At 39.2% G+C, this 18,700-nt stretch overlaps 1 long non-coding RNA gene across 1 annotated transcript; it reads right to left on the bottom strand.

Annotated features, from left to right (window-relative positions):
- Positions 1-259: 259 nt before the first annotated feature.
- On the bottom strand, positions 260-8,272 carry LOC147753892 (uncharacterized). Its single transcript, XR_015313818.1, has 2 exons — positions 8,207-8,272; positions 260-1,582 (listed from the first exon to the last, which is right to left on the bottom strand). It is a non-coding gene; the product is annotated as an uncharacterized LOC147753892 (long non-coding RNA).
- Positions 8,273-18,700: the final 10,428 nt, after the last annotated feature.

The raw sequence follows: 18,700 nt of genomic DNA, 5'->3' as shown, positions 1-18,700 counted from the left end.
ACTGCGCGATGGGGCTTTCTACGCCCTAGAAAGATAAAAGAGCATATCTCACTATCGACTTGCTTTGAGAAATCATAAACAGAGGAATTATATATGGGACCGTGAATGGTCGGTACACATATTAAGAAATCACAATTGTAGCCCAATTATGAAGAAAAAATTATTCAGTTTTAAAATCCACCGGATTTTCTTGTAACAGCCTTATATATATATATATATATATATATATATAGAAGTGGATAAATAGTTTCACTTAATGTTTTTCTTATCTAGATGTAAAATTTTTATTTTATATCCGCACATATAAGTAGATACAGCAAATTTAAGTCGAAAAAGATTACGGTACGTTTAAAAATAGAAGATAACACCTGGATAAGATACCGTTCTTTTCTGATTGGGCTCAATAAGCCAAGTGGAACAACAAACCCATGTTCGCAATAACGATAAAGCACTTACATTCATTAGCATTAGCACACGCCTACCCCATAGTACTGTTGTAATTATTTACGTGGAGTTTTGTGACTGGAAATAAAGGACGTGAGAAAAATATGTTAAAATCCAAAGCCGGCAGGCACTGCAGCTGATAAATGTACCAAATGATAGTAGTTTTAGTTCTTTCATGAACAACCAATACATACACTGTTTTCGATTTTTAAAACCACTGATAAGCCACTTAATAGTTGCCAATTAATATTTCGAATATGCAATAAATTTCTTCTATATCAGTCATTGCTAAGAACAGCTGGCCCAAATGAACCGAAAAAAAACAACACTTACTTAACTTATTATGTCGAGAAACTATTAATAAGCGCTAAAGAAATCTGGAAAATATACAGCCAAGCAAATGTGAGCGCATTGTTAAAAGATCACCAACTATGGACCGCAGGCCCACATAGGCAGATGTATACGTCTCGATCTATGTATCGATATATAGATCGAGACGTATACATCTGCCTATTTTTCCTATATTTTCACTGAACCAGCTATTAAATATAATATTTATTCAGGGTTACAGGGGTTTGTATACAATTTGTTCCACACCCTAATTTGTTTGATAACTTTATAATGTTTTATATATTGCATGCGTGTGTTTATACCCTTATACTTGATGTTTTGCAACACATACAACAATAATACAACCATTACGTTTGTTTTTTTATAATCTAATCTTTCTCATTTGCTGTTACGAAAGCGGAACACAACGCCTCGGCATCTTATTCAGCGTGCATCACAATCGCTGGCACGTTAGCCATGGTATTGTTGTATGCACTGTGTGTAATCTTAGAGATGACACGAATGTACTATGTGCGCCATTACGGAGGACAATCAGAATCGCTTACACTCGTCATATTTTTCTATCCAATCACGGTTGATCCTGTTCATCGTCTTGGTCCCGCTTTGCCGTTTTTCTGCAGCGTGATCTTCTCGATCATCATCACCATTAGTATGAACTGCAGTAGCGGCAGCTGTATCACCACAATGGTTAGCATCATCTTGGTTCATTTTTCGTTTCCCTGCAGCAACGTCCCCTCCCCCAGCTGCTTTTCCTCGTGCTGGCCTCTTCCGTCGTCGTTGTCATCGCCTGTCAGAATAGTTCTGGTGATTTCTCTTTCTATTTTTTTCTATCTGCATTTTTTCACCCTCTCTTTCCCTTTCCCTAGCTAATTTTCTTTCGAACGCTCGCTATCTCGCCTCATGCGAATTTACTCTTCACGTGCAGTCGTTGACCCGACCCGGGTGATTGGATGGCGGAACAATCACCGTTTTCGGGGTACGTTGTGTTCTGCGCTACGCATTTGGGCGGTTAAAGCCGGACGGACAGGGACGTCCAAGCAGAGATAAGAAATTGATGGTAATGGTTCCGATGAAGATTGCTTGAATTGATATTGTTGACGATGCTGATGATGCCGGCAATACCAGAGGTTAATTTCAGGGTCAGGCATTTATTTAGCTGTTATTGTAGCTCAGAGCTGCCAGCGGAGCAGTAGTTGGAGAAACGAAACGATAGCGGGAGCACGAAAAATTATATTATCATACGTGATATCTATATACAAGAGCCATATTTATTCGATTAAGTGCTCGTCAATCGTTGGGCCGAAGTGTTATACAAACAATTTTTAATGATGATTTAACCTTGTTACTGACGTACACCATCTATATTCGTATGCGTAACATATCCTTTCCTTCCCCCTCGTGTAGACGTAGTGGGTCACGTGGAGAAATTAAGCAGATCAAACAAAGCGTTATATTCATCTTTCCCTATTTATGCACACAATCGAGTATTTAGTACACAATGTAATGTTGACAATGTTAGAATATCTATTATATCCGGTGATAATTGATAGACTATTTTTTTGACAGCTGCGCACTATAAGCGAGTCAGCTATACTAATAGGAGCAGTATCATCAGTAGCAATTTATTATGTATAAACGCATTTTTTTGCGGCCTCATCGTAACGTCTAGTTAAATATGAAATAACGATATAATGGCTTTCGAACGGTTGTTATCGATTATGCTAATCGATAATAACCGTGCGGTTCAACGACTAGAATTCCAAATCGCTTGAAATTGCAGTAATTTGCCTTGCCTCTGTCTGCTTGAGTATAAAGAATTTGCCTCATACTGTAATATGAAGCAGACACTTAGTCCCAATTCGTACGTCGTTCCATATCGTACATAACGACCGTAGGATGGAAACGATACTCACAACAGCTGCACTACGAAAAGTTGCTCCTCGAGATGTTGTCAAGCTTGATTCCATATTTATTTTCGAGGAGAGGTCTATAGGACCTTGAACCACTACTTTGCTATCTGAAAACAAAGGACGGCCCAGGTCGCGTGGACGGCTACGAAACGTTTGCTTGCGCCGCCCACTGTATTTATTACAAGAAGTTTTTCGTCGTAACGAAATTATTAACTATATAGAATATTCGATTCAGTGGTCCTAAATGGCAAGTAAAAGCTGGCACATAACGAAACAAAAATGGTATTTTAAGAAGTAATTTTGGAAGCACTAGTACAGTATTGTAGATATTCCCAATGTCATCTAAATTAATTGAAAAATAGCTGGTCGAAGCGAGATCTGAATATTTCTGCGCGCAGGACTTCGACAGTAAAGCGGCGCCCTGTATGCTATGTGTAATTAAATCACAATGTTTTGAGACCTAGAGTCTGGACCAATAGGTGTAGTAACGACGAATATAGTTATGGGAATTAACACCGTTTTTTATTTCTACCTTTACCGTTTGGCGTGCTTCATTTTTCTTCATCCAATCGTTACTACCATAACAATAGAATAGAAAGCGAGCTTTATCTACATTAAAAACATGCGTGGTAACGACGTTGGTTTGACCATATATATATATAATTTAAAGCTTCAAAATAAAGAGAGGGTAGTGTTGCAGACGACGACGACTGAATTTGCAACGGCGCACAATTTTTGTTGACATCATTGGCGTTGTATAGAAATGCGTTTACTGACTTCAAATACGCACTTCTTCTAGCTATAATATTGAGACTCACAAAAAAAGCACCACGCAATTACTGCACTGAAAAAAGGTAATATTTTTTGCACCCACTTGACAGTCTTTAAGCACCCCTTTAACTAGTTGAACGTATTCTGAAGGGACTAATCTATGGAGCAGCTCATTACAACACGAAATACATATCTACATAGCTATGATTGAAAATTGGGGCCTCCGGAGACCTCTCTCAGACATGAAGGTAAAATGTTTTTCAGTAATAAATATCAGGGTCAGAATGTAAACCATCAGTAATCTTCATAAAAACTGCTTAAGGAATGAATTCTACTGGCCGTCAAAGAAAATTGCTCATATCTCCGTTTATTTCTCGTTTAGTCTACAATAAAATAACAAACATGATGGCGACTCATGTTTAGCTGGGCGTCGCTGCGTCGAATTTCCAGTCAAAATACTGTCTATTTTTGTTTAAATATTCCACATGTTCCGCCCTTATGGTTCGCGTCACCGTCACTGGAGCGATGTTTCCCGTGAAACAGATTCGCTAAATTGGCTCGTACTGCTTTGTAGTCGCGTGAGCGCTAACGACAGTGTTGCTCACATTAGACAGTAAAGCAGTGCACTGGGGCGTTAGAATTCGATGTTTTCGGAATTTATACTTCACGGACGCAACTCACAAAAAGGCAGCATCGTGGTAGACCAAGCGCATGAACGTAGCTTATAATAGATGAAGCTAATGAAGAGTGAAGTCTGCTTAGCAGTCGACGATATTATTTGAGTGCACACGCTTTTTTGACGTGAACAGGAATTAGTTAAACTGTATGACATATTAGATAAGCGAAACTGAAGATGTTGTTTCAGGGTGAGATCAGATACAAACGTGTCATTCGTTTTTCTGGGCGTGGCCGTTTTCTGGGCGCAGACACCAACAAAATTCGTATTGCCTGGCCTAGGTTAAGTGCTTTTTGGGAAAGGTCGGGATTACAGCCAGTTTACTCGAAGATCGAATCCTAAATGATGAGCTTTCTATCCCATAAATGGGACGGCTTGCCTCAGAGACTCAGTCAGCCAGTAATACTGGCATGTCTATAGTCTAATCACATAAGACAGCCAACAAGTAGACATAATTTTTTCAAGAAAAGAAAACATATTATTATCGTTTTTTTTAAATTCAATTGTGAAATAATCTAATAGTAATAAACAATTGTACCATTACATTTAGGCTATAAACAGCCCGATTTTTTAAATTTCTACACACGTTGATGGGCGTACGTGCATATATAAGCGGCTATGCTTCAATCATTTTCAATACATTCGCCACATTTGAATAATAATTGCTCTGTGTACGCATGCATCTCTATCTAAATGTAATACGTTCAATGTAAACGATAGTTAGTGCACTTCAAGTATCAACAGTAGGGGCTGAGGATAGAACAGTCTATCTATCAGCAAATGTAAGTAGCATCACGATGATGGGGTACCCAGAAAAACTGGTCTTACTCACACTGCGGAAGACGGAAGGGAGTTGTTCGTTAACGGAAATGACCCAGTTTCTGTTCAGTACATTTCCAGAAACCATAAAATTCTTTGCATATATATATATATATATATATATATATATATATTTCAAAAAGGTTTTGTTAGTAAAAAAAAAAATGGAGAAAAAAATTATGCCTTTGCAATTTCCTACGCTGAATTTACTCAATAGTAATAATTCGTGGTGTTGCTAATTATTCTTTGAAAAATGATTCTTTAAAAAAGCGAAACACGTAAACTTAGTCTTCTTTCAGTAAACGCCGTCGATAGCACGCTGGTAACCACGATATTCCGGATTTGATCTTTAGCGGGAATACACGACTTTCGTATAATTGTGTGCGTAGTCTTCTCCAAGCAATGATGTTCAGAAAGTATGGAAATAATTATACCGTCGATTCTTAAAGCAAGATTAGCTTATTGTCTATGTATTTATGTATAAATATTTCAGCCGGTGTATGAAATATCACTTCTTTGCTTTTGGCATGCAACGCACAGACATAGACACATACGCGTTCATCTATTATACGCAAACAAATTGGCTAAAAAAGAATTGCCAAGTCAAGTCAGACTGAGTAAGCTTTTAGTCCTAATTAAAAGCCTAGCTCAGGTCACTACGTGCCCTGAACTGGTGTTTATTGCCTCCTTTACTGCATTCAAAGCGCGATTCTAGTTCGATGAGATTTCCCGCTAACTGTTTTTTGAATATTCATTGTAGGTATAGCACGCGTGTTACTCGAATTAATGAAATAGACATATAGTTCTGTGACCAAAAATCCGCCCACTTCTGTTATGATTTGATTGTTCCTATTTTTGCTTAACGCAATACCCATTTTTGATAGTGAGGATAATTTATAATCACCTCCCGCAGCAGATATTATCATTTAATGGTGAGAATTATCAGTTGACACAAACATAAATCGACGATTTACTATATTTTAATCGAGCACGTGCCATTGAAGAGGCAAAAACCGGTTCCTATACATCGCACCGAAACGCACATAACAAAACACGCGTTGCCAGATCTTAACCATTAAATCACAGGAAGCGAAAAAGTACACTCCTGCAGTGTCTTAATTAATTTTACAAAATCTGGCTTATCCCACTTTAATCGTATTGAGAAAGCCAAATTTTCAACCGGTGCCCACGTTTTGGATATTGAACCCGGAGTTACAAAATCTTATACCGTCATACGTTTCTTAAAAAGGTGCATCCATTAGCAAAAAAGTCGTATCAGATGTTCAATAGCAAAAAGTGTACTGAAGCCGCGGACTGCTATTGTGCCGAACGATAGACCATACATCTTTGCGCAGGATGGCATAACGTATGCCGCTAAATTAGCGCAGGGCTGGGTGTCGCCATATTCTGGATCAAGGACCGATGGCCGCCCTACAGCCCAGATTCGTAATCTGTTATATTACGACTGCATAATATAGTAGGACTCGAACATCTCATCAAGAAGCCGCAGCAAATAAAAATGCTTTGATTGGCACGTGCTCGTGAACGTAGAGGATTCGAATTAAAGCCGTAACCTAAGTGAATGACAGTCGTATAGAATGCAAATGTCTATCAGGGATGTTTTTGTCAGCATGTTCGACAATTTGTGTTCGAATAGCTGGTTTCGTGTATATTACATGCACCTTAAAAACAAACGACATCAACTTTGCCCCAATTTTTCGCTGTAAAATATGTGGCTAAAAGCTGAATCGTTATGACTAAGATTTGGCCTTTTTAAAGATCCCTTTTTTCAGCACCCGATATAAAGTCCTCTGAACCAATTCCCATTTCTTCCAGAATTTCAGTAGAAAAAGACTGAATAATATAACTTGCTGTAGGTTCCTAAAAAACTCGTTGCTTCCTTTTTGTATTTTTAATAGTTAGTCGTAATTAGTTGTTTTTAGTTATTTTCATTATGGTACGAAATGACATAGGAGTCATTAGTTTCTGTTTCGAGCTTAGCGTATCTTATAAGGGTGATCATTTTATAATATTTCTAGACAGGAAGCAATCGAAATTTATGTTTTTAAAAGGGAGATGAGCATAACGCAGAAAAAGCTGTTTAAATGTTGTGTTGCATTTCGAGCTTACATCCTGTAACAATCAAGTGGCGATAGAATAACTGACACACGGAGATATTAATGTCTCACAGACTTAAAGCAGATCGTTAGCACAGGGTAAAGGAAAATAAACGTTTGACATAAAATCTTTGACAAGTCCTGGTCCTAGTTGGTCACCCGGACTGTCTGAATGTGCTCACAGACTATACTATCACATTTTCGTAAAATACAAGACTTGGGCAAACTGAAAAAAGGTCCTTGAATAAAACGTAGGCACACTTGAACGCTACGAACGTAAGCTAAAAAAGGTAAAATGCATCTCGCTGTATCGTAGAAAAAGATACCGCCGTCCATAAGAAAAAATGAAACGGTGATCGGCGAGACGACTGCGAGGCAGTATCTGAAAGGGTATTAAACTTACCAAAATCTTTACCTTAAATAGCTGGTGCTTCTAACGAGTTGATTATTTGTTAAATCATAACTCTAGAAAAAGCAGCTAGATGCGTGAATAATCTTGCGGAAGGCCCTATGTGCCCACGTGGCCAACAAAGCACACTGTTCAAAATGAGATATGATGGTGTACATGGACGTTAAGTAAAACAGTTGAGTACACTTCAATAAGAGACTTTTCTTAACTGGCTTTTTCCGCTGTGGTTGCAGACACTAATGCTGCTTAGAGGACAAGTAACTTTAGGCGTAAATAGGATCTGCTCATTCAGCATATCTAATAGAATATTGTCTTCGTAAGGCTGTTCTTTTAGCAAATGGAAACCTTATATATTTGATGGCTATATGAATTGTTCATTGATGTTTTCTTTTGTAGTGCGCTTTAATTTGATTACGTTTTTAAACTTCACTTTGTTCTTCAACATACGACATATCTATTAAGACGAATGAATGATATCTGAAGATGGAGTCGCATTATGAATGGTTCGACCTCGAAGTCTACTCTTTCGAAGTAGTGGTAGTTTCAATTTGCATCACAACCTGTAATAGCTACAGATGCGGCGCTTTAGCTGTGTATAGAGAAAAAGTTATCATTTGAAATGGTTTTTTGTATGCTACTACGTAACCGCGATGTCTTACTCTGTTCTTCTAGTCAACTTCAGTGACTGTTTTGGTTATCAGGTACTTACAAATCGGTGAAGCGGTCGATGACCACCTTTTTCCCGTTTTTCAGTCTCTGTGGCAAAGTTGTTAGTCTGAAACACAACGAGACGAGCAAAGCCACCAATGATGAGATAGACAGCATGTTTAAATTTTAACAGATGGATAATGTAAACGTCCGGATCCTTATCTAGCAAACATTTTAATCTGAGAAATGATTAATAAAACGCGTCAAAGCAGGAAACTGATATTGCCAGTAGAATATTCAATTGGAGTGTTAAGTAAATTTATTCTTGTTGGCGAACGTTGCTTATCCGTGACACCAACAACGTTGTCCATTATGATACGTCGGATCCGGTTGCCCGCAAAAGAGCTTATTAAAAGCGTTAATCACACGTGTGCATGTTTGTCAGTATACTGAGCACCTTTTAGCTCCGAAGTCTTGGGTTTTTCGATGTTCACCTAAAAGTTAAAATATTCTTGTTCAATCTCTCATTCGCATTAGTTGGCAGTTTTTTTTTTTTTTTTTTTTATGATGTATTATTTATAATATAGCAATGGCTAAAATCAACTTATAACTGCATATCCACTACATTGTAGGCGGTCCTAATAAACGTTCATTGCGCCCTCACTCGTTGGGGAACTGTATACTGTGAAATAAGACGTATGCGTGTAAACATGGCAAACTTGTATCCAATCGTCCTTTATGGGGCGAAATGATCTTGCGCTGGTAAAACCAGGTTAGTTTACACGAAGGGAATCATTCACGTTTGAGCGAGGCAGGCTCGATTTCTGGCTATTTAAACAATAGAAATAAAAAACTATTGTATCTTAATTTCTTGTTCGTTTACTTTATATAACATGTTCTTTTGGCACCGGCTTTACGTATAGCGTTCTTTTTGTTAAACATAAAATGAATTCAGCCTTGTGGGATAGAAAATTTGCCATTCTTGCAGTAACTAAATACTACGTTCGGGCAACGTTAGAACTTCTACATTATAAATGCTATCGTTGTCTTTCATAGAAAACCGCCACAATATATAACGTTGACTTTGAAACATTTTGTCTTCTGGATAGAACTTGAACATCTAAGGAAAATTAAACGTGGACGGTAATTAGACACACATTTGGGTAATCTTTTTGCCGTTCCTACTCCTGTATAAGTCAGTCTAATTTGATAATTACATTGTAAGATATTTTTGAAAAGCTAGCGTTCCTCTTATACTTTCTATACAGAAATCATTTTTATATCATAATGTGTAAATCAGCATAAGTTCATAGCTACTATAGGACATAAGAAACAAATACAAACCACTGGGATATTATCGTCTATAGTAGGTACAGACGCGTTTCTTTTGGGTGAACGATATTATTAATATGACTGTGTACAATTGGCACGATTAATTGACAAACATGGACTGTTTTGGCATGGTCCAAACCGCTACTTCCAGTTCTACTGCCATTGCTATAATAAGGTCGTGTTTGGATTTGAGTAATTGTCAACTAATAAGGTCTTATCTGGGAAACAGAGCATAGGGCATCACCAGCTTGCTTCTTCAGCCGTGTTAGCTGGTTCGGTGACACCACCTTATGGTAATCCACAATACTTTGAAAGAACGCCAGAATTTCTTCTTTTTGTTCGGCCGCTAACCTATTCAAAGGTTCGTTACCAGACGTTAGCGATACCCGTCTCGTCACATAACATGTCGCTATTTGAGCGTGTTAAATCAATTATCAGAGGCGAGACCGGCGACGAAGTAGACATTTTTGGAAAAATGTGTGTCCCGTAGAGCCAGCAGAATGATCTTAATCTGTATTGCCATGAAGGACAGTTGCTTCATTTGTGGTAAGCTCAAAAGCTTTTTAGTGGGCATAGTACAAAATACATAAATAATTGTTTACGATGTAATTAGAAATGTCGCTTGTCTCTAAAACCATACCGCTGTTGCGTAGCAATTGTCTATGCCCACTGCACATGCCTTGTCAGTCTGTGTTTTATCTTAGTTGAAGGTCGCTGCCATTCATAATCTTCAGTATGTGTGCTTCCACTGAGACGTGAAGAACAAGCCCGGACATAACCTAACTGTGTATATCGGGTTTTCTACAAGAAAATGTATGCATTGTAACTAGAAGAGAAGGCCACTGTACGCAGACTAGACCGGCGCACATCAATATTTTCCTTATAACGAAGAGAATTCGTTGATCAACTTGGTGCAATATAGCCCTACATTTCGTAAACTCTTATATTTTTGTAGAAACTTCTACCTATTCCACTTGCCTCGTTTCGTTACCAATATATACGACTTCTAGCAACAATACGTTACTACGATGTAGAAAGACATTTTTGTTAAATACTAGGCATAGTTTATAGGAATCCTAACATAACGGAATTACGTAGACCCTAATGGACGGCAGTTTATATAAGGCTAATAAAAACTGACCATTTTCATTTGCTCCTTCCAAAACAAGGTCAAATAATTATTCAAGACTTTTCTTTGTTCATGCAAAACCCCTATTTTAAATATGAACCACCCACAAATAAGGTGGCCATTATCCAGACGTTAAAGAATATAGCCTTCATATTTGCAAGTTCTACTCAGTCATATCAGTGAGATGGGAATAAGTTTTTGACTATTCGTGACGGCTTCCGTATAGCAGCTCTCTGTTGTAGTTTACTACATATTCTATCGGTCTCTAGGTAAAGCAGAGTTGGAGCGGTCCGCCGAAACGATCCTCACGCAAACATCGGATTTATCTCGCAGCGTCAAAAACTTATTGTGGCATATATATATCTGCGACCGTCTCATACCAAAAACCTAAAAACTATTTTTGTTTCAGGTCTCTTAAATTCAAATCGAGTAAATCATACTCTACACATGTTTAAAATGTGTGACCACCTTCTTTGGGCGCGTTGAAAATACTTCCCAGTAAGAATAATGTTGGAATCGGTATAGGAATGTGCGAAGTAGGCCAGCCTGCTTTCATAACTATCATCTCGAATAAGACTAACTTTTTTTTTATGTAGAAAACGTGTTAGAAGCTATCTATTGTAATAGAATGAGGAAAACTAGATGCGCATTTGTACTATTGTCAGGTGTCGTTCGGCGCTATTAATGGGAAGTCGATGTGAGATAACCCATCGTACAGGATAGAAGCCATGACAAATACGTTTACTACTCCTTAAAACGCGAGCGATTATAAACCTCGCGGATAATGTTCGCTTTCTAGAAAAGATATTATAACAAGCTGACAGGTAGAGCCGCCGTCATAGGGTACAGTTAGATAAAATGAACTATACGTCCAAAAGCCATGAATCTATAATAGGTCTTATATCAGTAGTAATAATTAGTGCCGTCGCTGAAAAGTTGGGCCACACGAACAATCATACTTACAACGTGAACCATAAAATGATCATTGCGCTGTCTAAGCTGCACTCGGTATTACATTATACATATATTTTATGTAGGTTAACATCGAAATTGATTGAACACCAAGTGAACCGTGGAGAAACGCATGTCTACTACTGTCCCAGAAGCTGGTTTTTGTTCCACTTAAAAATATCCTTCCTGTTTGTGCTTAAATACACCGCCCTCACATAGAAATTACTGAGCGAGCTTTGCTCAAATGGGCTACTTTTCTCCACGCGAAACGTTCAACGATTGATATCCTGCGAAAATCGGTGACGGATACGCGCCAATGTTAAGATGCGCAAACGTATCAGCAACACACGAGCAGAGAGATGCATTCCACATGCGGCTGTGCTCATAGAGAACGGACAAATAACTAATAACAGATATTCGCTAATTGTGATTTCCACTCGAAAAACGAAACAGAAATAAAGACTTCGTCAATGATCACTACGCAGATCTCGGGCCTTTTTCTCTCGACCGTTAATCAATTTTATTATAAGTCAACGAAAATAAGATCGAAGTCATTGAAGTGATGACCTTGTGCCTATCTGTAAAGTTCGGAGAAATATTTCACCGTTTATTGGCCTCTTTGACCGTTTCTACGTGCGTGTAAGGGTCCAGTACTTGCGTTTGCGGCTAGCTGAACAGACGTGCTTAACTGTCAACGAGAATCATAATAATGTGAGAAAAATAAAAAGAAAAGGGAAAGCTGAACAACACGATTCTTTGGAAGAGAACATCATTGTCGGCGTTTTACCGCTAAAACGGAATAGTGTAAGATAGAGATAATTTAAAACCGGGCGTAAATGCTCGCAGCAGCAGTCAGATAAAGCGCCGTTCGTTTTCAAATATGCATCAACGAAACATTACGAGGGCGGCGACCGTAAAAGAGGTCAAAGCATTGAGATAATGCCTTTAGCCGTATAGTAACGTAATATATGTGTATGTGTGTGTCTGAGTTCGCGTCGTGCATGTGTACGCTTCGAAGATGACTCTATCGAAGCCAATGAACGGAAAAATAACTCGACGATGATTATTGGCAACTTAGTTAGGTTACAGTAGCGCGTACCTTTTGTTAGGGTCGTACGTTGGTAAATGCCAGTCGAAAGAATCAATGAATCTAGATGTATCTATGAGATACACATAGGGAAAAAAATACGCAGGTCAGTTAGGGCTTGTGTGCCCTGCTTGCCGTGTACAGTTTAACTTAAATTCGAAATTCGCCGTATTTTTCAAACACAAGATGCTCGTTGTACGGATACGAAATTGTGGAGCTTCTGATTGCGTAACCAAACTAAGTACATTACATAATGCTGCCGTCGGTAGAGTTTAAATACTAACGTAAGCAGGGCTGTACAATCTACGGTACGATACCTTCACTGTGAATAAAGGAGGATGAGTTATAAAATTGACCTAAACGAGCCTCGAGTAAGTAAATAATAAAAATTAAAGAACGCATCTGCAATACCTATATTTACATCTCTGCTTGTTCGCGGAAGTAATATCCAGTGTTTAAACCTATCTTCATTTCTGCGTGGGAAACTTTAAGGTACAATGCTTGTTTACTTGGAAAAACCTATCGTAGTCTGAGCGACGTTCTCAATGAATTCTTCATAGGGAACCGTGTAGTGTCCACTTTGCCACCAATATTCCCTGCCGACGATAAGCGTATTTAGCACGCGCTCGGGTCTTCTGCGCGACCAAGCTGGAAGCTCGAATACGTTTCGTTCGTTTAGCATACGCGCATACAGTTACGGCATTTTCACCGCAAAACTAATAAATAAAAATGTATATGGTCGCCACCAAAAGGCAAACTTGCTTACATCATAAACAAGTCAAGCAAAAACTTTTAATCACACCGTATGCGCTGGAAGCAGATGTTTTCTGGCTATCTGAGAGGAAAAACTAAGTTGAGCGCTCAGCTGACCTCTATTTCCAGTACTTCAACCAGCAGCCATATATATAGCCTGCCACTTTTGGGCCACCCTTATAGGTAACTCAAAGTTCCATCTGGTCTAGTAATAAGCCAGTGTGTTTACCGCACCTGTTGATTTCAACTGGCACATTCGTGCAAAATTGTGAAAACATTGTTAATAATCTATACATGGGGTTGTTTGTTGCAAGCCAAATTTTCCAACCTCTGTTGACTTCGAAAGAACTGGTTCTAAGGTATTACTAATAATTCTACGCGCTACTGCTTTGGGCAAAGCAATCTTGATTACAAAGATTCAGCTAGAAAACTCGTTGTTGCAGGGGCATGGAGGGCCCAGCCAAGTCCTGGTGATCTAATTTGTGCTAATTTTTGTTGCTGTGATTCTGCCTGTTCGTGTGCTGGCAAAAAAATATTTCGTGGTGAAGGCGATATAAGGTAGCCAGAACAAATGAGTATTGTGGCAAGCCAACCAACGTTGCGTACGCTAGGACTTCGTATTTTTTGACGTTCGCATAGACGGCTTGTCGGCTTGATGTCCTCGTGGCCCAGTACAGCTCGCTCATCTCACCACGAAATCTATACCATATAGTAAATGCTAACGGAATTCACTTAGCTGAACTGTGTGTCAGACGGAGAGCTATAGTGAAAGCAAAATGTCTTTGATATAGTTATGGTCACCGTAACGGCATGTTTGGCTGCTAAGCTTGAGAGACACGCGATGGTCTGGGATCGAATCCGAACATGAACACACATCGTTTCGTGCGGGGAATTAACCGTTTAATGGAATATCTAATGGCGGTACCAGGCGTAAAACTCGATACATTAGCTGCATTTAACGGAACAAAGCTCCCTTAACGAAACCTGCGGTCTTTACCGTGCAAAGGGAACAATATGGCCATTTTTAAATACAGCAGAAACAGATCTTTTTGTTAGATCTACAGCAGAGAACACTCTTTCGCAGACGGCCGCACAGTAGAAAGACAAGAAGAGACTGCAATATAATTGAGCACGAAAACCCACACGCAAGCTCAATAAGTTTGTACATGATGATATGGATAGAAAGGCTCATACTTAACTTTCGCGAACAATAACTAAGCTAAACAACGCTTGTTTGGGTAGCTTGAAAAGCCGACCGTGTTTATAATATGATGAATCTGCCCATCGTTGCCTGATAATATGTGAACCGTAAATTTGTCCGTGTTCGTGTTACGTTTTAGAGAAATGTAGGAATGGCCGGTCAACAGGTGTCTTTGGTATTATTATTCTATAAGTACAGTATCATGGTTATCCAGGGTTTCTGCAATGTTTATATTTTACGAAATTATTTGATAATACTGTATGCAACAAAGAAAACAAAGAAAGCTACTATGTGAAAAGATTATGCGAATTGTCGGATAGGTCACGCAAGTCTAAAAAAAACTAACCAACTATCGACGATTTCAAAAAGAAAACGATCCGTCTCAAAAAAAATTCCGTCAAATTCTGTAGTACGCTGCAACCTAAAGTGAGTATCAATGGTATATATAAATATTTATCAGTCTGACAAGTCTTGACAATTTTTACAGAACAAAGCACGCAAACTCGGTACTCAACACCTCATATTTATTATTTAGTATCATACTGAAACATTTGTAAAAGCTATCCCAAAAACCTATGCTACGTATTTTATGCGGTCTTGATTAGGTAAAAGGCAGCTCGAAGTGCTAAGCAAAGTTTTTTCTGAGCGAAGAGCTTTTGCAACTGCACCGTTTCCTATCGTGGGGCAGTGGAAAAATAGGAAAAAGAAATATTGTTTCAAAATTTGCAATCAACTTCCCTACGCAACGTTTCTATATAAATGTTTATATTAACACATATAAGTGTTTATATTAATTTGTATATTTATCTTATATACATATATATAAACTAAACGGCTTTATCGAAATACAAGTCATTAAATATCCATTGCGTTATTTTGACACACGAAAATAAGATTCAATCGTTTTTTTGTTCACATATAAGTTTTTTTCACGGAACAGCTCTCGAGTTAATTAATAATCACTTTTACTTGAATGCCCCGACTCTGATATAAAAAAAAAAAGTGGCTTTGTAGTTCTGTTTGTGGTGAGACAAAGGGGGTGATTACGGTGTCGATGGTGAATTCCGGATGAAATCCTTTATTTGATAGGGCAGACAAAGTACCGTACACAGTCAGAGTTGATAGCCAGAGACATAGTTGCTCATAAACAAGATCGACATTGAATATACGAAGGATAATCCTCTGTAAAACGGTCATTAATTACATTAAATTCCAATGCTATTTTTACTCGTAAGCAATTGTCTCAATTTTTTGTCTATTTTAACTTTACGAAAGATAACAATAGCGGCCGGGCCAAGCATTTGTTACAGTTCCCGCTTGTTGTTCGTCCCCAGCTTTAACAATATTGCGTAGCCGGCTAACTTGATGCAGCAGCCAAAAATGACACACATCTCTACATAAAGAAGAAGATGAAAAATTGGCACCTCAACGTGTTTGTGGAGACGGTTGGACCTTCCTCTGCCAAACAAATCAGCATAAATTCGAAAAATAAGAGGGAACGAGACAATGTCACAACGGCTCAGTATGCACGCATTATATTTTCATGGTAAATGTTCAACGATGAGCAAACATAGAAACGGTCGAATACTATTCATTACGATACCAAGTAGTAATGGTAACTGCTTTGAAACCTTACGTACATGCACGTTCTACAATGGAAACAAAAAAAAACATTATAGAAAATGTACAAAGGCGATTCTCTTTTTCTATCTTACTACAAAAATCAGCGGTATTACATCAATTTGCAGCCCATGCTGTCCTAACTGGACACGGTTCGTACATCATCGTAGCTATTCTGTTTTGTTAGGTAGCCACGTCAACCATTACTGGATACGGCCAGCGAGACATTGTGCTTAAGCAAAAATGTCTAAATATCTACATACGGCTGCAGCGGTATAGCACTCGACGGCAGGTCGCCCGTCATAGGCAGTTGATCGTTTCCATGGCAGCATCAGCACGATCATGATCATTTTGCGAACAGCCGTCGCAGTATCATCATTGTGATTATGGTGATGATGAGCAACACGATGGGCCTCGGCTACTAGCCTCGTAGCAGTGACGGCCACTGAGGATAGAACGACCGCAGCGACGACGCCAGGCAACGATATCCACCGACAGCAGCTACGGCAGCGCCACCAGCGGTAGCGACGGATAATAGACGTGATTTATGTGTTTAATCATTTTGATAAATAGATCGCCCTTAGAGAGGCCCACTACGAGCGCGACGCAAATAACAGCTAGAAGCTCTGCTAACAGCAAAACAACATCAACAGTTCTTTTTTATCCTTCTTTTTTATGTCGAAAACTATATACATATAATCTGCTTTTCGTTCATTGGCTCTGTTCTGTTGTCGTTCCGGCAGCGGAACGGAGGATATTTTCAGTCCGGTGTGTAGTAGCAGCGTGCAGGAACAGAGGCTGGCGGATATGAAGCCAAGAACGCGCTGACAATAAAATACATTGATGGCGCGCGCGCATTGCAGGACGGACATCGGGGTACGGGACCAGCAACACTGTAATAGTAGTAGTATTTGTGCCATAGGAAAAGCAATATCAGATGACGTTGGTAACTCCTGCTTTCGAGGTAGATGCTAGTGTTGACACGAATAAAAATAGAAGCAAAAAAAGAATGTTCGATACAAACCGTATCCTAAGGCGCCGCTGCCATAAGCAACCCGCTGAACGAGCCTGTAAAGAAACACGTGTCCTGTCTCGATGTAAACCGGAATTGCCTCGGGAATTAGGTAATTGAGGAAATAAGACCGTGGTCAGAAAGTCCAAAATAGATCAAAGAGCTGGTACTAAACGTTTAGAATTACATTTATAATAACATTCTACCGGTTAGAGATGACGATGAGAATTGCAGAATACATCGTACATAACTCTATAATTCTATGGGAACGAGCATTTACGTGTTGCTGACTCTCCGCCGTATCAGTGCACTAGCCGGCTGCTACGCACAGATTAACCTAGGGCGGGCAATGGCTAGGAGAATCTGCTTTCACTTCTATGTACCAAATACTACGTCGTATCTCGCGGGACACGTTGTGGTCAATCATAATTAAGCAGTACATACGTAACCCACAAAAAAAACTACCATTCAATAATATAGTAACCAATGCTGGGCCGGTAATAAGATAACCGAAACAAATGAGAAGTGAGCACCCGGGCGGCATCAGGAACTGCTTATACTTTTGGTCATACTTTGTCTAATTCAGTTTTACGAGAAGGCACGTCACCTGCTCGTCCTTCGAAGCAGGCACGCAATACATGCTCCACCAGTACAGCCTCTACTTCATGGCTATAATGCGCTATTGTTTTTCGCCTGTACAGAGTCGGACAACGTTCCTAACAGCGCTCTTGCGTTGGGTTACGCGAAAACCTAGCCGTCATCGTCTTCGCCGTAACTGTGTACTAATGAAATACTACGAGCCGTCGAAGAGATCGCATTATCGCATATTCATTATATCGCATCGTCACTCTTTGAAGATCTGAACATGTTTTCGAATAGTAATGTTCCGCCCATTACGTCGCTCATCATCCTCGTACGTCTCTTCTCCGTCGCCGTGTTCATCTTGTCTGTGTGTATGTTTATATACATATATTTACAGTTACGTCGATGATAAGGAAAAGTTTGTCCACTACCTTTATCAATATAGCAACTGTTGTTGCCATTGCTGGCATCGTTATTATTATGGCTACGTCGACTACGACTACGTTTGACGGGTTTATTCGCTTAGGAGAAGATATGATAAGACAACCGTTGTAGGCAGTCCTTGGTGTCAACAGGAAATCCTCTATAGAATACACACGTATATGCACTTGATACATAACAGTATTGATAATTTTGGTTACGAACGGCGATTCAATCCAATTAATCTTTGCAGAAGCGGCTAATCGTGTCTTGCTATACTTGTTATTGCTCCCTCGTCTACTGTGTTTGTATGTATATCCGTTGCAGACGATGACGTCTCCTGTCACGCACTCATGGCTCTGCCTGTTTTAAGGTACCTATGGTCACCAGCTCATATTACTAATTCAAACTAAAAAAAAGTGGTCTTTGATCGCACCATCACGAGGTCCGTTATTAGTGACTACTGAC

This window comes from Varroa jacobsoni, unplaced genomic scaffold (genome assembly GCF_002532875.2).
Source record: "Varroa jacobsoni isolate VJ856 unplaced genomic scaffold, vjacob_1.0 scaffold_126, whole genome shotgun sequence".
Lineage (NCBI taxonomy): Eukaryota > Metazoa > Arthropoda > Arachnida > Mesostigmata > Varroidae > Varroa > Varroa jacobsoni.
The sequence above is the reverse complement of the archived record's forward strand: the minus strand, read 5'-3'. Positions and strand labels throughout refer to the sequence as shown.